The 21510-nt window shown below is 43.4% G+C and overlaps 1 protein-coding gene across 12 annotated transcripts in view; it reads right to left on the reverse strand.

The window, feature by feature from the left end:
- Positions 1-21510, reverse strand: part of FBRSL1 (fibrosin like 1) — a 779020-nt gene that overhangs the window by 313093 nt on the left and 444417 nt on the right. The gene's annotated exons all lie outside the window — the stretch shown is intronic.

Below are 21510 nucleotides of genomic sequence, written 5' to 3' on the forward strand. Positions count from 1 at the left end.
TCCAGAATAAAGAAGGTTGCCTTTACATGGAAACCACAAACTGATTTGGCATCTGTTGTACTGACCTTATTTGTGTTTATTCATTTATTGGTGCTTGCTTCCCACATAAATGTGCACTGCAGCTTTTCTGAATGCATGGATTGCATACACACCATACATTTAAAGCACATACCTTCCTCCAAACTATCCTGGAAATTGCAGCATACCCCTCACATTGCTACAATTCCCAGCACCATTAACACACTGCAATTCCTGGGATTCCTTGGGAGAAGTCATGTGGTTTAAATTTAGTCATAGGCTCCTGCTATTTTTAATATCCAGGAACCAAGAGGTGGTCACTCACAGGCTCTTTCTGGAAAAGTGTGAGTGTGTGCATGTGGATGTGTAAAGAATCTGCTCTAGCAATTACACATTTTCCTCCATTTGTTATTGTTTTGTTACAGCTTCCACATACGGTACTTGATCAGTAATTTCTTTTAGAAAAGCCAGTCAACAGGTCTCTAGTTGTGCCTTCCTTCAGCAGTACCTTTGCAAATCTCAACCAGCGTTCGAAACTCCCATTGTTCTAGGCACATTTTGCGACGGAATTTCATTAGAACGAGGAATTTCTGAGTTCTGAGCGCAGTACTGCGTCTAAGATTTGAGATTAAAACTGCAGAGTGGAAGGAAAAGTGGACCTTTTTCTGCCTCCCCACTTCTAGCTACTCTCTGAAGACTGGAGAAGAGACCCTCTTAAGAATATTAGAGGGGTGGGCAGGAGAAGGACTAGACCAAGTGAAAAATGAACACAATATTTTAGCTGCAGTTCATTCATTTTCAGATTTGTATTCTTGTTATAAAAAAGTGTGCCTAGACATTCCATTGTTGTGCTCATAACCTAGGTTTTAAGGTGTCCTTTGGTTGGCTGGAAAGGTCCTTAATCTGTGATAAAGTCTCTTGCTTGCCTGGATGGTGGATGGGTAGAGGTGTGTGTTGAACACCTAACCTTTGTGTGGCTGCCAGTCTACTGTACCAGGAGCCTAGAAATATAAATTCTCATTCAGGAGTGAGACATTTAAAATGAGATTAATCTTGCAGTGAACAAATTATTCATAAGAGGACAGATGAAGATAGGTGTCAGATGAACAAGCCAGTTCCATATGGAATTCAGACAATGGGTTATTCACTGACAGTGGTAGAGGAAGGTTAGTAGCCAACATGAACAATAAGGTATATACTAAATTCATTCTCCATTCATGCTCCTTTAAGGGAAGTGAACCACAGCAGCTGAATTTTTAACCCTTGCTTCCTTGAGGTTTTCAAAGCCAGGATATATATATATATGTTTTACATAACAGGCAGGTTTAAAAGCACCATAGATCCCATCTCCATAAGATAGGAAGGACACAGCAGAAGGCACACAGCTCAACTCATTATTATATTTAAAATGTTTCAGAAACCTCAAAAACAGATTAAGTAATGCAATAATAAAACTCTCAGTGAACCTGAGCAATAAAATCCATCAACAGAGGAGACGGGTAATATAATCTCTTTAGGAGAGAAAAAAAATCTCCTCTCTGCCTCAATTACCTCTTGCAGCACAAGATAGAGGATTTAGACTATAGCGATGGATTGAAATCTCTCTTTAGGGACATCCTTCTCATAATTGTACATTCATGCCTCTCTCCCCAGTAGTAGCCTAAATACAATTTACCCTTGCACACACTTTTATAGGGTTTTCTGTAAATCCCCCACTTTATTACCACCCTGGTTATAATGGGGAGGGGGCACATGGCAATTCCTGAGGGCTCGCTAACTGTGCAAGATATTAAGTGTGAATAAAAAAAGAATCAAAAGAAGGTCTATCTGCAATTTATAGTTCTCCATAAAGGACCTTGGGGAACTGCAATTTGAAGGTGAAAAGTAAATGGAAAGCAGATTTTAGGCTGGAAAATTCCATATGATCGATGCAAAGGGATTACGAGCTGGAATTAGCCAGAAAAAGGGTTTCAAAGGTGGGCTTAGAATTAAAACACATATCTTCAAATTATACATGAACCACAGAAGGTGGCTCAGTGTTGATTAAGCACATTGATAATATGCAAATACTCCATTAACCAATATGTGTGTGTGTTTTTATATATAGAAAGCAAAACATACAGGTTAGTGAAGAGATCTCAATTATTCTCCCAGGCCCCATATAAATAACCGAATTCCACCCACAGAAAGCGGTAATTATCAGCTGTGGTAATTTTCATTCACAGTTCATATATGTATTTCTCCAGAGGTATATATAAGGGGCAATAACACTCCATTCGACACACAGGGGAAAGATCACTGCTGCTCAGTGGAAGCAGCAAGTTTTGGGGAAGTGTTGGGCAAGATGCCCTAAGAATAGGCAGTGGCAGAGAACCCAATCTCAGCCCAAGGGATTCCTCTTCTGAGCAACCTTCCATGAGACAAATACCAGTGGTGGGCAGGGCTAAAGGCAAAAGTGGGCAGAACAAGGGTATCTTTGTACAGCAGCTTAGTTTCTGTACACCCCTCTCTGTCCTCCACCCAAGGAAGCAGGAGGCATTGTTCAGGGGCACATTCTAGGTGGACAAAAACACTCAAGAAGTGTGTGGCTAGTGAGTGGTACAGCCTTGGGAGACAAGAGAGTGGCTAGCTAGGGAGGGGATTATGGCCTGGGGATAGTCTCAAGGGAAATGCAGAGAGGACTGGAGGTGGTAGTGATCAACCAGATGCTTCTGGGAAGCTCACAAGCAGGACTCAAGCCCAACAGCACTCTCCTGTCCATGTTAACCCAACAACTAGTATTCATGAATGTGACTAGTACCCTTATTGTCTGTGAATTTATCTAATCCCCCTTTAAACTACAAACCTATGGTTCTGATCTTCCCTGTGTTGTTACAGCTGTTCTTTTAAAAGAAAAAAAGGACCCACAATCTATTTTAATAGTAGTCTTCCTCATACAGTAAATATGACCATGCCAATAGACTTGGCCACAAATTGGTTTTCCTCCTCACACAGTTAAAGTCCTGGTCCGCTTTGAGACATCAGGTGAGGGTAATGCATGTATGATGAACTTTTGCCCCTTATTTTACTTTTTACAGATGGGATAAAATGAGCCACAGGGAGCAGGCTAAGCAGCTGTAATAGTGTCATAATGGTACAAACAAAACTGGACCTATAGTATGTCAAATCCCAGTTCCCTATTCTTCCCTTACCAGACCACTTCCTCTGTTTATGCTATCCGATACCTATTAATCCATAGGAAAATAATACCATAGTGGCACAGCACATCTGCCTTTTGAAGCTTTTGAGTGGCTTTCAGGATTTGGCATCTTGAACTTTAAGGTGGGAGGAAAATGTTCTTCTGTTGATAAATCTTGAAGTTTATTTCCTGAAAGTGTGAACTGCTTCCATTTTTTCCTCTAAGTAACTTTAAGCCTTTTAATGTAAACACTGATGTGCAGGCTTGAGTCAGGAATTAAGTCTGGGGCATATACACATTATGTCAAATGCTCTTAAGGAAGACCAGCATTCCAGCTTAAAAGGCAGTTGTACAGTTTACTTTATTTATTTTTTGAGTCTGCATAGCCCAGTGCCTTGGTCAGTAGATGTGGACTTAGGAAAAACATATTCAACTGCCTTATACCAAGTCAGTCCATCTAACTTAGTATTTTCTACACTGACTGGCAGCAGCTCTCCAGGGTTTCAGACAGGTGTCTCTCAAAGCCCTACCTGGAGATGTCAGGGATTGAACCTGCAACCTTCTGCATTTCAAGCAGATGCTCTACCAATGAGTTACAGAGAGCCCATCCATAAGAAGAGCAAATAGGTTTTAAAACCTTGTTTGGACCCGGATTGCTCGGGTGGTTAAGTCGCTACTGCTCTGTTCTCTGGTATGTGAAATGGGAATAAAAATGTCCTTCCTGACAAATGTTGAGCTGATAACATATTAGATGTGCTACTGGATTAAATAAATCCTTGAGATATTTTGGGACTCCTTTCATTAGCCCAAGTCAGCATGACTATGGCCAGGGATGATGGGAGTTGCCCAAAACACATGGAGGGTACAAGGTTGAGGAAAGGCTGGTCCCAGTGATGTCATTTCCACACACCTACAGACAAATGCATAGGCTCCTTTGCCAGTCCAGAGGTGGGTGGACAACACCAAGCTCAGCTATGGTGCTCTACAAGCACAGCTGAAGACCTGCTGCTCAGTGGTAGAGCACATGCTTTGCCATCCGCACAGTGCTAGACTGAATCTTCAGTGGCAAATCTGGGAGAGAACAAAGGCCTTGGAAAGCGGCTGCCTATCAGAGGAGACAATATTTGCTAGATGGGCCAATTACCTGACTCTGTATAAGGCACCTTCTTGCATTATCCATTAGTCTCACTGGAAGACCCATGGCTGTGGCTCCCAAGATGAAAGCAAGGGACCGCATAAGCTTGCCCTCGAAGGGCAACATAGCCTCTTCCTGCCTCCCAAGCCTTGCCTAGAATCACACACTCTTGGATAATGGCCAGTTGTGAAAAGGGGGATGAAGGGCAGATGCATATTTTGCTTTTGAATGAAGACCTGATTCCTAGACAACTTGTCAGTCACTGACCTTTTCTTACCACATTTAGTTGTCTTTTATGTCAGTTTTCATATCCAAAGGGCAAATTACATGCTCAGTTGCATTATGATAAGGCCATTGGTTTTGAAGGGAGCTACAGGATAATTTTTGACTACATGGATATTATATTTCACTCAGAGGGGAAAGCTAAATTGCATTTCCTCCCCACAAAAAAAAACAAAAAACATATCTAAGGTGCTCTTTTGATACTGATAAACCCAAAATAAAAATAAAGAAAAGGAGCACAATTCTTTCTTTCAATATTGTGCTCCTTTTCTGTATTTTGATTTGGGGGTGATGAAAAGGCCAGTTCACAAAGCTGCTATTTGTGGATTTGGCAAAATGGAAGGCTGCCAAGATTAGTACAAGCTAGGGTTGATGGGGTGGGGGTTTTTTTGACAGTAAAAGCCTTTTCCCAAGCTTTTCTTTTTCTTTTAAAAATATTGTTCTATCTTTAAAGGAAACAAGTGTTCTGACAAAGGTCAGTTTTTATTCTGATTAACTGATAGCTTAAAGACTGGTGACATTTGCAGGAGAACCCTCCTACCCAAGTTTATGCCAGAAACATGAAGTGAGAAGCAGTGGATTTTGGGTATCCCCCCTCTGCTAGTAAATCTATATTATTATAATGTCAGATTCACAGTGCAAGCCTATATATGGCTACTCAGAAGCAAGCCCCATCAAATTCAATCTCCTGCTTAATCAAATGTGGGATGCAACTGCAACATCCTTAACAGCCATCTAGCCTTGAAATTGCCGTACAGTAGTTATAGTCCTGGTCTTTGGAGCAAGAGAACACATTTGCTCCATCTGCAGGAGGTGCCAAGGCTGGTAACACAAGATGGGCCTTCTCAGTGGTGGCTCCCCATTTATAGAATGCTAGCCCCAGGGTGGCACACCTGGCATCATTATTTTTCAGTGTAAGCTGTTTGTAAGACCCTTTAGGTAGCAAGTGACTAGTAAGTTAAAATGAATGAATGAATGCTCTCTATTTTTAGATGTTAGGCAAAAATATGGTGCCTTTGTTCCATGTTTTTAGGCACCAAGCACAAACAGGCCATAAAACTATTGAACATTTTATGGCCTTTTACTTGTGTCTGGGGGGAGGTATACTGTTTTTTGTTACTATATTAATATTTTGTGTTTTTATATTGTAAATTGCCCTGTGAACTTCAGCTGAAGGTGGTATAATCATAATAATAGTAATAGTAATAGTAGTAGTAATAATAATAATAATAATAATAATAATAATAATGACTTTCTTCAAAATGTGGTAAGCTAGGCCTGGGTGGGGGGACCCAATGACACCACTGAATCTGTGATAGATAGAGATAGATAGATGATAGATAGATAGATAGATAGCTAGATGATAGATAGATAAAATGTTAGCATATGTTATACATAATTGCTTTATCCTGAGATAATAAGATCTAATATCATGTCAATTCCTAGTCTAGACAAGGCCTATGGCTCAAACCAGCTCAGAGATTTTTCACTACATGTGAAAGAAAGACAGACAGATAGACAGAAAGAAAGAAAGGTATTTTAAGAGCTCGTGGGGATTTTCCATCATGGCTTTCCCCCATCCTTAACGTTGGTTTCCGTTTTCTGTTTAGAAGATTAACAACCCACAGTGTGAGATGTTGACATTTAAAAGCAATGGAAAAGAACTAATGAACACAAGTGTTTTACACACAAGCGTTAGAGTTTCTGTCTGGCTTTAGTGTTAAAAGGGATTTAATGTGATCCTGCTTCTCACCCCCTCCCTTCCTGGCCTAGTATGCTGAACCGTAATCCCCCAAAGCATCATTGCTACCAATTAACACTAGCTTTGGCCAATATTATTTTGTATTTTATTTTTGCATGGCAGCTGATCCCTTCCCACTGCTAGCTACTTAAGAGCACATAATAAGGTACCACTAGTTAAGATGGGCCTGTGACCTGGAATCAACACTTAATGTCCCATTGACATTTGGCACAGTTTCACAGATTTCTCTCTTCCCCTGCCCAGAGCTCTTTTTGTTTCCAATATTTTTTCCCTCCCCGGGTGGAAGAATTACATAATATAAGGCCTCCCCCAGCGGCCTGGCTGGCGGCATTCCTTGGAGTGGTCTTTTTGGGGTGTCAGTTGTAAATTTCCATTTCCCTTCCACCTGCAGAGCTCTTCACGGCGGCCAAGAATGGAGGAGAGACTAAAATGTCTCAGTTTCGTTTACTTAAGGCCAATTAACACAGCCATCTTGAGCTAATTTTTGTGAAAGCAAAGTCAACTTCAGTCATTTTTCCCAGGTGGAGAAATGGTCATGAGATTGTTTCAACATGTCTCCAGCACACAAGGAAATATGCCCCTGCAAAGCAGGTTGGGTGCAGATCTGTGACTTGGAGATGTGTCAAAACACAGCCAGCTCATCACCTGCAGAGAGAGCAAGAGAAGTCGCCTGGTGTTGACATCAATGTATCATAAAATGAAAGGGGTGTATGAATCAGCCCATTCTGGGAGAGGCGTACAAAAGGCCACAAAGACAACTGCAACAGTGGAGGTCGCTCCATTAGGGTGATGGGGCATTGCCCCACCAACCTCAGTCTGTTGTCAGCCAACTGTCTGCCTTCTATGACTCACAACCAATCCCAGCCCTACCAGGAGATGACAGGCGTGGAACCTGGGACCTGCTGCATGCATGCAAGCAAGCAGCAACAACCCCTTCTCATATTCCTGAGAGTGGTTGATGTTATTCCTGGGAGGCAGGGGAAGCAGCCTCCCAGGGGCCTTTAATCTCTGGCAGAGTGTACTTCCCTTCTGCAATAACCTTTTGCAAAAAAAAAAAAAAAAAAAAAAGAATTAGAGGAGAGGAAAAAGCTACCTCTGGAAGGATATTGCCTTCCAAGTGAGAATGGTGAACCGTCTCCCAACCACACTCCTGAGCATGAATCAATTTTCCTCCCGTCGATAACTAGCACAAAGGTTCTAACCTTCATTTGCGCTCCAAATACTCAATCTGGGATGTAGAACACATACCAATTAAGCAATTCAGCTAAAATAAGAAGGCCGTGAACCAACATCATTGCTGCTGCTGCCCCTGAGGGATCGAGGGTTATCAGCTTGGGGAAAAGGTAATTTATTGAGCTTAATACTCTGCGAAATGTTCTCATGATAATAAGATTGTAAGATCGTTTTAATATCTGAAGTCATGTTGAAAAGGTCATTCCTCATCTTTTACGCCTACCTAAGTTATGTAAATTAGAGCTACTCAAACAGAGTTGAGGATGTTTGCTGCCAGATTCTTTAAAAAAAAACTTTTTTGTTTGGATGAAGGACAAGAGAAGGTCACTGGCCACAGGTCAAACCAGGTCAGCCCCAAATGCAGCAGCTCTATCAAGTTACTCTTTGAGACTATCTCAGATTTATTTAAGTAATTATTTCCACTGCTTCTGAAGCAGAAAACTTATTTTCACTTATTAGACATATAAAATCGCAGTTATGTTACGTATGCCAGAGAACTGGAGCCATAACTAACATCGGACTGCCAGACTGTCTCTTACTGAGAAGGCCTAGGGATTGGCAGAGGAACAGGACAAAGCTTTTCCCTATTTCCAACATTCCCCAAGAAAGCCAATTTGGAGATCCTCCTCCTCCACTTTCCAGGCAAGAAATGCACATTTTATTGCTACTGTGCAAGTTTACCAATATGCTGAAGCTGTATTCCTTTTCAGGTATTTCCTTATTCATGCCAGAGGTGGGGAACCTCAGGCCTAGGGTCCAAATGTGACCCTCTTTATCTACCCCATGGGACTCTCCCCAGATCATGCCCCTCACTGGCCCTGCTCTGTTCCTTAAGTACTTTTGCCTGGCTGGAATCTGTCCCTGAACTCTGGCAGTGTCTCTTGCTTGCTTGTTTGCATGGATGGGAGGGATGTGGGAGTGTGGGAAGAAACCTCTCACTTTTGTCTGGCCCACCATGCAAGGGGGAAAGTCACAGTTGTTGTTGTTGCTCCATCCACTTTCGCCTCTGGCCCCATGCACCACAGGTCTGCAGCCCTAGGACTGAAGAGGGGTCCTCATACCCAAACCATGCAACGAACATTTTGTGGAAGAGGAAGCATGGAGAAGCATGGACACTTCACAAGTAGAAGGAGTTTTCTGAAGCAGGGAGATTGCTCTATTCACATAGGGCTCCTCTTGAGTTTTAGAACCCTGATCTTGTAGAGGCAGCAAAGAGTGACACACCCATCCCTGTTTCCTCTACCGCTGTCATGACCCCAAGAGTCCAGAAGCAATTATGGTTCAGCTGGAGGCTGTGGAGTCTTTAGCTAAGGAGGTGGACCAGGTTCAGGGCTCTGCTGATGGAGATCAGCAGACCACCGAGTCTTGAGTAAAACAGGCAGGCGCCCCCAGAACAGCCACCTATTGAATTAGGGCTTGGAGGGACAGGATCATAACCCTCACAGGCACATTGCTGTGAACCTGAAGAACCAAATACCTTCCACAGTACCTCAGCCCTGCAGTGGAGAGAGCACACCAGGCAGGAGGCTACAGAATGGAGAAGGAGCAATGGAATAAAAGGTTCACATTTCTTTCAGCCATTACAGCAGCAATGTGTGTTTGGATACCGGAATTGCACTCCAAGTCCACTAATCTGGACACCTCCTATTTGTCCCAAGTATCTGGTACTTTGGGGGTAATGTAACTGAAGATTCAACTATCTTGATAATAGCTGGAGCCATTGTAGTCCAGCAATCACAGGTTCTGGGACCAACTGGCAACAGCTCTCCTGGATCTCAGCCGGAGGTTTTTCCTAGCTCTGCAAACCAGGAATCTTTTTGATCTGGGGAATGAGCATAAGTTCTTTCTACTTCCTATGCGCTCCTCTTAGTAATGGGTAGGACTCTGAGGTGTGTGTGTGTGTGAAAGATATGAAAGATATGACAAACATTGTTCTAACTCTCAAGTCTTGTATGTGTGAAAATTCACTGTCTACTCCACTTATTAGCTTGCAGCTGAACAGTCTCTGTGGTTAAGCATAATTCTGGGTAAAACCTCAAAGCGTGCTCCAGTGACAGCGGTCTGATGTCATCACAATTTCTTTTTCATATACACTGACATGCAACCACAAATACCAAAGACAAATACATCGAGATCTCACCTTACTGTGGTCTCTTCTCACTTTAGAAGCTACAGCCAAAACCGTTTTAATGCAATGTTTACTCAGGGACTTAATATTATTCAGAACAGTTGTCCATGGATTGCAGAGCTGAAGGGCAGCAGGCTTTGGGAAATGTAGCCCTACGATGGGTAATCTACAGTTCCCATTATTCTTTAGGGGAAGCCATGTGTTTTAAATGTATGGTGTGTAAAAAAAATTCACTCTTTTAAAAATTAACATGAGTGGATTTCAAAGGCAGCAACTGTAAAATGGGGGGGGGGGGTTAAAAGCAATTTAAAAAGGGGCCCTCCAGGCATCCTTTTATTGCACATTCATGATGATCTGTGGCCATGACGGTATTGGGCTGCTCATATCTGATTCCCACTTTCAATACTGTTTGTGACTGTAAAAGGTTTGGGGTGGTCACACTGCTTCATTTCCAATTAGTGCTTATCCCATAACTACTTGCTGAATCATGCCACTTTTTATACCACAAATGTTCTGCTTTATTTTTGTTTTGCTTTCATTGTCCTTTAGCCCTTCTAATCAGCAGTAATGCGGTCACATTAGGGAAACATCACAGAACAAACTAAAGCAGAATAAATCTACCACTAACATACTATTACTGTGTCAAGAACATGTCGCAAAATACACTCGCAATAAGACACCAGTCTGAAAGGGCCCTACACAAACAAATAATGTTTCCACCCATGGGCAGGCATGCCCAGGCCAAACACATCTTATTGTATATGTGTGAAAGGAAAGACCAAAACTGTTATGTCACAATGAAGCTTCTCTAGCATAGTTAAGAATGTACAGGAATGTTGGGGGGAAAGAATGAATGAATGAATGAATGAGGAAACATTCAGTGATTTGATCCCCCTATTGCATTTTGCTCTGGACCAGTATAGCAATGGATAAGAACTTAATAAGAGCTCTGCTGGATAAGGCAAAAGGCCCACCTAGTTCAGCATTCTGTTCTCACAGTGACCAAACAGATGTCACCAGGAAGCTCTCAAGTGGGACCTGAGCACCAGTCCTCTCTGCACTTGTGATTTCCAGCAAATGCTATTCAAAGGCACACTACTTCCAACACTGAACATAGCCATCATGGCTAGCAGCCATTGATAGCCTTATCCTCAATGAATTTGTCTAATCCCCTTAAGAACATAAGCAGAAGCTGGCTGGATCAGGCGAAAGCCCCATCTAGTCCATAATCCTTTCCCCACAGTGATCAAACAGATGCCTCTGGGAAGCACCCAATCAGGGTTTGAGTGCAACAGTGCTCTTCCCACTTGTGATTCCCATCAACCAACATTCAGAGTCATGCTGCCTCCAACAGTGGTGATATATTAGGAGAGGCTTCCAGTTTTTGTCTTGTATCTCCATGCAGATCATACTAGTAGCAACCCGGTCTGTTGTGTGGTATCACCAAACTACCTTTCAACACCTGGCATCCTGACACAACAATCTCAAACCTGAAAGTTTCCTCCTCTACCCTCTGGCACATATGGGGCTGTACCATGGGACCAAGTCATATATAAAGAAGTTTACTTATTTTCAAATAGAAGATCTATAAAAATGTGTGCATTCTCCTGAGGTCTCTTAAGGCTTTATTTTATTCTGTAACTCTCCTCTCCAATCTGCCTACCTGATGCAACTGCTAGGAAAAGAAAGAATTATAATAAAAGGTTGATTAATTATGTGCAATAACCTGTACAGCATATCATGAAAATTCCATTCTTGTTTACTCAGCTAATTCACTTTTTATGAGTGTTTAGGCTTTAAAGCAAAACAAAGCACTAATTACCCAATTAACGAGCAATTAAGTTACTGCAGCCTAATAGCCTCTACAGTGGCTGCCTTTATGAGTCTGATGGTGAGTTAAGACACCCATTAAACAAATTTATACACAGCTGTAGCAAACACTACATTTCCGGAGATGTTACATTACATGCTAATATTTTTTTCACAGCCCAGCCCACCCCTTCAACGTCGCGCCTGTTTTAGAGAAGGCAATTTTCTGTTTTAAGGAGCCAGTGTCTGATTAAAGGAAATATGCATGTTTTTGTTTAGCAAAGTGACCATCAAAAAGAGGGATGGTGGACAAGTGAGAAAGGGCATGTTGGATGGCCTGTCAGAATATCCAGCTGTTTTAATGCAGCTGTGCATCATTCATCATTGCCTTGGGAAAAAAAGCTGTGCAGTGGTTCTTATGCTCTGGAGACCAGCAAATTGCCATTAATCCTTGGAATTTCTCATTTGGACCATCTGTTCCTGGTTTCCACCAGCATCAAAGTCCAAGGCTGAGTGCAGGCAGGATCCAAATGTATGTCAGTGGTTGCCCATCCTTCTGGGAGAATGACTACCATCATTGTCCATTGTTTGGTCTCTCTAGAAAGTCAAGAATTTGTCTGAAGACAGCTTATCTTTAGGTAAATGTCTACACACCAGTGCCTTTCAACCCTTGGGAATCCTCCCCAAAGATCCTTTGAGGAGAAGACTGGTGGTAATTAGGGGTGGACTTTGTAATCTTTCGTAATATGGCATAATATGTTCTAGTTCAAATTCTTAACATGTCTAATTCCAGTTCACCCAGCAAAAACAGTAACTACTTTCTGTTCTAGTTCAGATTTTTGGACTAATCCGGTTAATTTTTTTACATACTTTGTCCATCTGTTTCCTATGCATTTGGACACGTCTTAAGATATCATAATCCTATTTCACATGATGCTTCGTGAAATCAAGGAGCAGATTCTTCATCTATGTTTAGGTACATTCTGATGCCATTTGGATTCAAGATGGTGGACCGAACCTTTAAGAACTGCACTGATTCTTTTGGTTTCTTAGAATTCTGATCAACACTGGGTACAAGGCTGCTTGCAGGTAATAGAGGAAGAAGCCTTACACCAAGCCAGACTAACAGTCTGTCTAGCTATCCTAGTATGGGCATCAGATTTCCAGGGTCTTGGGTAAAGATATTTCCCCTGCTCAGTATCCTTTTGACTGGAGATGCCAGGATTGCACCTGGGACCTGCATGCAAAGCAAGTGCGCTACTTCTGAGCTATGGTCCCTCTGCATACGCACACCCAATGCGCATCTGTGCTTGCTTCTATCGTCCCTCGTTCTTCTCCGGCAAAGCCAGCCTGTTGGTTAAGACACACTGCTCAGCGTCATACCTAGCTAAGCAAGTCCACGTTCTCCCCCCCCCCAAGTCATTTCAGAGAGCGGGTGTCAGATATCAAACCCAATATCCTTTTTCTCATTAGCGCTTCTTCCCGTTGCAGACCTTCAAATGTGGTAATAATTAATGAGTCTGTGTCAGAAAATGAATAAAAGATGGCTCAGATGCTTCACCATTCAGGGCTGACCTTTCGCTGAGTCTACTGTATTAATATATTCTTGTGTTGTCGGACTCGGGGAAAAAAAGAGAGGAGCTAACTGCCTTATGAATTATTTATCAACACAAAAAGTCTTAACCAGAAACAGTGTTAACATTAATTCCTAACCCTCTGTGTCACAGCAAAGCCTGCCTGCGCTGAATAATTGAATTTTAGTTTTAGACAAGCAATCAAAGCACAAGGCGCTGTTGTCGTCAGCGCGGGCAGGAGGGGCTTATCTTTTGCACATCTGGTGGCACCATGCAACGCCAGGGAGGCAGTCAGACATGGAAAGCTGTCAGCAAGCTCACTGTGGTGCTCTGTGGTGATCCTCAAGTGAACACAGAGGCAACTTTTCTCAGACTTCCCCTTGTGCTACCAAGAAACAGCCCCATCTATGGCTCCAAAGCCATAAAAAATATTATATATAGCTTAGTACTGTCTACACTGCCCAACAGCAGCTCTCTAGGATTTCAGACCTACTTGGAGATGCCAGGAATTGAACCGGAAACCTTCAGCATGCAAAGCAGATGCTCTGATACAGAGTTATGGGCCTTTCCCCAATCTATGTTATGGCCTTATTCCCATGCCTTAGGCCATGTCAGCCTATTTGTCTGTCAAGCCCAGTTTTGTCTATTCCAGGTATGCGGAACCACAGGGATTGGGGCAAAATGCAAGCCTCCAAGGCTCTTCAGACAATTACCAGGCCACATTCCTCACTGGCCTTGTGTCAGGAGCGATTCAGGAGTAATTCACACCATGCAAGTTGGTGTTACTCAAATAAGAGTGGACTAGATGATCCGAGGGTTTGCTTCCAATTCTACAGTTCTATGACTATTCAAGTTTACCCTTTTCCACTAAAAGGAATGGCCATAGCTCAATAGTAGAATATCTGATTTGTAAACAGAAGGTTCCAGGTTCAATCCCCAGCATCTCCAGGTAGGCTACTGTCTGAAACTCTGGGGAGCTACTTCCAATCAGGGTCAACAATACTGAGCTAGATGGACCAGTTTGGTCTGAACTGGTATAAGTCAGATTCCTATGCCCCTAACATCACTTGCCCTTTACCCTCAGCACCTCCAGCACAAACTGATTTTGAAGTGCAAAGCTACGGTTTTAGCAGTTGCTGGAAACCACAGGAAGCGAGACTGTTGTGCTCAGGTCCTGCTGTGAAAGATTCCCATAGGCATCTAGTTGGCTACTGTAAGAAAAAGATGCTGAAGTAGTGGAGCCATTGGCCTGATCCAGCAGGGCTCTTCTTACCTGCTTACATTATGCCTTTCCTCTTTCTTGTTCTCTTGTATACTCTAAGAAGGGAATTCTGCCTCGGTCAGAGGAATGTGCCACAAGCAGGCACCGGCAGATATTCCTGTCGACCTCCCCGCGTCTCCCAACCTCTGCTGATAAGCAGGCGAGGTCCGGCGATTCTTCTCAGATGTATGAGAGGAACACACCGTTCTTCCTCTCTCCCCTTTGGTGTCCCCAGGGAGGGGAAAGACGCAGACAGAAAACTATTTACATCATTTATTTCTGCCTCTTACATCAGTACAGAGAATCATGTCTGCACTCAACAACAGCAAGAAGAAAACTCCTCCCAAGTACACCCAGTACGGGTCATATGACACACACACACTGAGCTAACATCCGGTGCTCAGTACAGAATGGACTGCCCCTTTGTTCCCATGGCAACAGTCACAAACATCCTGTCTGGCTTTCCAGCCACAAGCAGCTGGCTGAGCTGCTAGAGCCTTTGCTTGCTGCAGCATTGGTGCTTTATGGTAACATACTCCCCCTAAAGTATCAATGTGTGCCGCGAGCAAAGCGTCATCCAGAGAAGAAAACAAACAGTTGTTATATTTATAACATTCCCCTGTTGTTTCAGTTCCACCCTTGGAACTACCCGCCACTGGTTTAACCAATGTACCTCTCTGGTTGTGTGACTTCGCATTACCTCGGTTAACAACTCTCTGTTGTGCCTTTGTCTCTGACTCAGACACAGCTTCAACCTTCTTTGAGTTGTTAACAATAGCAACACATGCAACAGCTAAGTTAGCAAACTCCTTTGAATACCTCTTGGGTGGTACACCCTTCGTTGCTCTCTCAGACCTGCGTATGAGGTTCTGATCCTCTGTGCTCACTGGTTCAACCTTTGGACTCTGTTGAGAACCAGTAGCAATCAGTGGTTCTTCCTTCACCTGTGAAGGTCTATCCATTGTGTGAGATTTCCTCTCAATGACTGTTACAACTGAACTCTCTGAGCTATCGCTGTCATCATCAGTACTACTGAACTCTGTGACATCAGAAAAATCATCATCATCATCTGAATTGCCACCTGTGGGAAATGTTTGTTCTACAACCCGCTCTCGCTCTGGAGCACTCTCTAGGAACTTTGTGAGAATCACCTGACCAGATTCAGACAAAATTACTCTGTAGAGACCCTTTTCATAACCCACAAAAATGCCTCTGGCATTCTTTACACCACCTGGAGCTTCTGTTCTCACATGAGACCCGAAAACCTTAAAATAGGCAACAGAAGGTTGTCTATTGAACAGCTTCTCAAAAGGAGAACATCCCAACTCTGTTGAGACCTTTCTCAACCACACATGAAGATAGGACGCTAGCGATTCGGCCCAATATTCATGTGGCAAATGTGAACTCAGCAATTGCGCATTCATTCCCTTTTGCAATTCTTTGTTCACTTTCACACAGACCCCTCTGTTCCACGCTTCTTGTGAAACTGCCACTTTGTGGTCTATCCCTTTTCCATCCAGGAACTTCTGAAACTTCTGCAACAGAAAAACTTGTTTGTCATCTGTGAAAAGACAATCAATGTTAGCATCATGCATATTTTTAACCTTGTCACAAAACTCCTGAAACTTTTCTAAAGTTTCTTGCGGTTTCTCCATCATATAAACCCAAGAATAATTAGTGAAACAATCCACACACAAAAGGTAATACTTTGCACTGCCTCTAGATGGTTCTAGAGGACCAATCACATCAGCATACACCCGCTGAAATGCCCTGTCGACCTTCTTCGTCTTGGTGCTCACACTGGTCTTGGTCACCCCTGCAAGAGAGATTTCGTTAGAAACAGAAGAATTACATTTCATGTAATCACTTTGATCAAAAGTCAACAAATACAGTCCATCTTTCTCTTTGGCAGTAAGAAACAGTTCTCCATCTTTGTAGATCTTGCAGCTTTTAGCATCATAGGACAGTTTCAGTCCTTTCTTTGCAATCTGCGACACGCTCAGCAGATTAAATCTCAGTTCTGGAACCAGGTAAACATCATTTATAGTCAAGTTCAGACTCTCAAGATACACAGTCCCAATTCCAGTTGCTTCCAACTCTTGACCGTTGGCCTGTTTCACAGTGAAGCTTTGCTTCTTCAACGTCGAAAACAGTCCTTTGTGCGGGCACAAATGTTTTGTACAGCCCGTGTCGATTATGAATGCGTTCCCAACATCTGGCGTGGTTCCTTTCGCCATCATAGCCTTTGCAGGTTTCACCTGGCACTTGGTACGGCTTTTGCCTGACGCCTGAGGCTTCGTAGAGCTGCTCTTTGCTCCTCTTGACTGGCGCGGCTTCTTACAGTTTCGCTGTAGATGCCCAGTCTGTCCACAATTGTAGCATCGGACAGCACTCAATGCTATACCATGCTCTCCAGTAGCATCAGCAGTGGGGGAATTAGAACTCTGTTCTTCCCTCCCCCTGTCTTTTTCTTCCAGTGCAGCAAGTCTGTCGTGTTCATTCAGGACCACAGCACAAACTCTCTCCGCGGTCAGCTGCGCGGCCGGTAGGGAACCAAGCTGACTGGCAACAACCTTGTAGGTGCGGCTAAGGCTGTTTATCATCATGAAGCAAAACACTTCCTCCTGAAGACGAAAATTGCGTTCCACCATCTGTTGACGCAGAAACTTCATTTCTGTCAGGTGCGCTTGAACATCTCCATCAGGCGCAAGTCTCAGATTGGTCAATTTCTCAAAATACAGCAACGCTGAAGAACCAGCATCTCTCTGATGCGTTGTACGCAGCGTGTCCCATACCTCTTTCGCATTTTCTAAATGCTGAACATGCACCAACTGATCATCTGAGACACACAGAATTATAGCAGTCCTGGCCCTTACATTCTGTGACTCCCAACCTCTGGTTGGTGCTGCAGGGATGGGGTTTTCAATTACATCAAAAAGCCTCTGATTCTGCAGCAGGGCCTTCATCTTTACAGACCAAGATGAATAATTGTCATTGGTTAAGGGAAGTGGGCAAGGCAAACCTCCCCCTTTCTTGGCATCCATCTTGAAGCCAAGCCTCTTTCACGCTGTCAAACAAACTGTAAAATCCAACAGTTGTTTTTTTTTCTTTCTCACGCAGCAAACTGCAAATTGTTTACGCTCTTTGCACCTGGCAGCTAAACTCAGGCTGCTATTGAAAAGTCCCTTCCAAGAGCTCGTAAACCTTGTAGCCAAAACATTCTCTGATTTTGTTTCGCTTTCCCAGGCTCACACTCAGAGTCCAGCCCCTTTGCCAGTAATTTTCCAGGACCGTTACCTGGCAACAATGCATTTCAATAGGACATCTTATCTACCACAAAAATTTGTGGAATGCAGGCTTCAGCCTTCAAGCTGCAGGCCTCTTCCTCCGGAGCTTTTATTTTCTTTGAAACGCAGCTCCGTGAACCAGGGAATTAATCTTCCTGCGTTCACACTTTTAGCCCGAAATGCAGCATACCTTGAGCTCCGTTGCTTGGGAAAACACCTCTTCTTTCCACCAGCTGTCTGTGGAGCCTCTGGCTTTTCTCAGACGCTTTTCTCTTCCTCCTTGGAGCAGAGGAGGACAATCCACCAGCCTCTCATGCAGATGTCCGATGAATCGCAACCATCCGAAGGCTGCCACTGTTGGAATTCTGCCTCGGTCAGAGGAATGTGCCACAAGCAGGCACCGGCAGATATTCCTGTCGACCTCCCCGCGTCTCCCAACCTCTGCTGATAAGCAGGCGAGGTCCGGCGATTCTTCTCAGATGTATGAGAGGAACACACCGTTCTTCCTCTCTCCCCTTTGGTGTCCCCAGGGAGGGGAAAGACGCAGACAGAAAACTATTTACATCATTTATTTCTGCCTCTTACATCAGTACAGAGAATCATGTCTGCACTCAACAACAGCAAGAAGAAAACTCCTCCCAAGTACACCCAGTACGGGTCATATGACACACACACACTGAGCTAACATCCGGTGCTCAGTACAGAATGGACTGCCCCTTTGTTCCCATGGCAACAGTCACAAACATCCTGTCTGGCTTTCCAGCCACAAGCAGCTGGCTGAGCTGCTAGAGCCTTTGCTTGCTGCAGCATTGGTGCTTTATGGTAACACATCAAGGGCCTTGAAGTTGCCTATCAACAGTTCTATATTGACAGGAGACTATGCAGGCCCAAAGGTCAACTGGTCACAGTCTTCCATACTATAGTGAGAAGCTTTGTGCTCCATTTAAATATGGTAACTATTTCTACAGCTGCATCTACACAAATTACTACGTATATGGAAATTTTATGCAAACCAGTGTCCTCTTTTCTCTGCTTTTATAGTGACACATTTCCTCTTTTGGTGCAATGTGTAATTGGTCACCTTAACCCAGTCTCATTTCTTATGATCCGATATGCCTTTGGACATTTTTCTACTTACCAAGTGCTGCTTATGAATGTTCAGAGCAATTTTAACGGGATCTCAAAGGCAGAGCAAAGCACTATTTCAGTGAGATTAGGAGTTAGCCCAAGTCTCTCCTTAAGATCAGTATTTATTAGGTCCTTTCTCCCAAATACATCTATTTCCTTTGCTTGGGATCATGTTATATAAAAGATGCCTGGCTGGGCCGCTCAAAAGTTGAGAGCTTTATGTACAACCCCAATAAATGGGGTTTAGCATTGACTGCTATGCAGAGATTGACTTTTGTCCAATCTAAAGCCTTAAGGCAAGCAGCTTCCATTTCTCATGCACTGCAGAACTTTGTAAATGGGTAAAAACAGCTCTTCAGTTTGTCACTGTTCACAGACCCAGTGACCTGCTTGCTATTCCAATGTCTTCAGTGCCTAGAAACACTCACTGTTTGATGCATATGAGTGGGGTTTTGACAGGGGAGGGGAGTAAAAATTCCCATTTCAATATACCAAAGCAAGCTAGTAAAAAGAAAGGGAGAGAGACCAGTCATTCTCTTTTAAAATGACTAAACATCCACTCTTGCAGTTATGACATAACCTGGCAGATTTTTCATGTTACTTTGCTGTTTTAAGTGCCTTCCTCAATGTGAATCCAATTACCAAAAAGCCTTTGTTTTCGCTAACAAAGGGACTGTGTTTTGAGGGTCTCTGGCTTCGTCTGGCATTAATCAGTTCTCAGCTGGGGAACTCCATAACAACCACCTTGGGGTGCGTTTTATGACAGATGTACAAAGGCAGGGTGATTTGAAGAGTGTGGGAGCAACACAATTCCCTCTTGACTCCTCCACATTTTTCCTGAGAAGTGTATAAAACACCCAAGGCCTTATGTGAGGGGGGGGGTGTGCACTGCATAGTGACCCAAGCTCACATACCTCCCCAAGGCACATGTTGCCTCCACCAAGAAAAGCAACACTGGAAATCTCACTCTCTCTCTCTCTCCCCCCCCCCACACAGATCAAAGGTGGGGGGAAAATTCAGCCTGAGGGCCACATTCTCCTCTGGGCAACCTTCTGAGGGCCACATGCTAGTGGTGGATGGGGCTGGTGGCAAAGGTGGGCAAAGCAACGAACGTATTTTTTCCCCTTCATACAGCACAGCCATTTCTACCTTCCATCCAGGCAAGTAAGAGGCACCATCAGAGTTCAAAAACACATTCCAGCCAGGTAGAAACTCCTGAGGAGGGTGCAAAGCAAGCCTAGTGAAAGATGGCATAGGGACAGTTCAGAGGGCTAAGAATATTGAACATTTTAGATATCATCCAGTGAAAGTGTTGATAATATCCAAGGTGGATCTCAAACCGGGAACCTGCAGGATGATAGGCAGGGATTTAAGCTACATTGCCACCACCCAGATCTGGCCAAAGACAGGAGTTTCAAGGAGACCAATCAAGACAGTCAACGAAGCCTCTCCGTCCTAATAGGCCACAGTGAATCCTGGCTCAATCTTGCTTGCTACTACATATCATCACTTCCTTTGCTTCACTCACCTCAATCCACCCTCCAGTACACAGGAGCTGGCTCTAACAACCACTGGTATAAATTTTGGTCATGCACATATCTCTCTGCTCTCTGGCTGGTGTTACAGTCAGCTTTATTTATTTATCTATCTGCACACTCCATGCTGAGAGAGATAAACACTGGATCCGAAAGCACAGCTGACAATGGCATACAAATCATTGTGCTTTATGCCACTTAGGTAACAACCCAGCCAGCATGATTTACCTTTACAGGAACCATCATACATTTCACTTTGATTTACTAAGTCCAACATCGAGTCCCAGAACTAGATGGCAATACAGCAACAAATACAAAAACTCTGGAGCACAGCTGCATGGGCTCGGTGCCCCAGTATGGACCAGAATCTGCAGGGAGACTGCAGACCATTCTAAATCTATCTGCAGCCTTGCCTGTTGACTTGGGAGTGAGTTCTATGGGGATTCACGGGGAATGGAAAATGAGGGTGAGGGGAATAGAGTGGAGTATCCTGAAAGATGCCATTGCTGGCTGGCTAGCAGCCTGAACAGAGCACCCCACCACTACAATATTTTGCTGCAGGTCCCACTTAACAGTTATGACAAGTAACAATAAAGGGTTTGCATCAATCCCATTGGCCAGGCAATCTAATTTGATGTATTTTGCCCGACTTGCAGAAGATGGTTCTCTAGCTACATTGCTGTAATTTACATTATGTTTAGACTGTATTATTTTTATCTTTTGTTTTGATTCTATGCCACTTTGGACACGCATTGGCCAGAAAAGTGGAATATAATTTTTTTAATACTTTAAATAATAACAATAATGTGCATATAGATAGGGTTAGATGCCAGAACACATGATTGGAACAGCAATGTGGTAGAGCTTAAGAGGGCTCCATCATTTTAGCTGAGGGACTGAAACAGCTCAAGTCAAGCCAATAGAAGATCCGTATACCTATAGGAGGCCTATGGTTTTATAAGTCTAGTTTGGATTTAAGAAGCCATGATTTTCTGGTCCAGCAATGAAAGTAAAAGATGGAAATTTAAAATGGAGAAAAATTTCCACTGGTGAATCAATTGCAGTGAAAATAATAGAAGCATTTTATTTCACAGTACAGTACAATAAACTGCTCAACCGGCTGCATAACTTGGGATTCAGATTATGATTTTCCATGGATTGGCTTCCCCTTAACACACTT

Source organism: Podarcis pityusensis (assembly GCF_964106645.2).
Source record: "Podarcis pityusensis genome assembly, chromosome: 16".
Lineage (NCBI taxonomy): Eukaryota > Metazoa > Chordata > Lepidosauria > Squamata > Lacertidae > Podarcis > Podarcis pityusensis.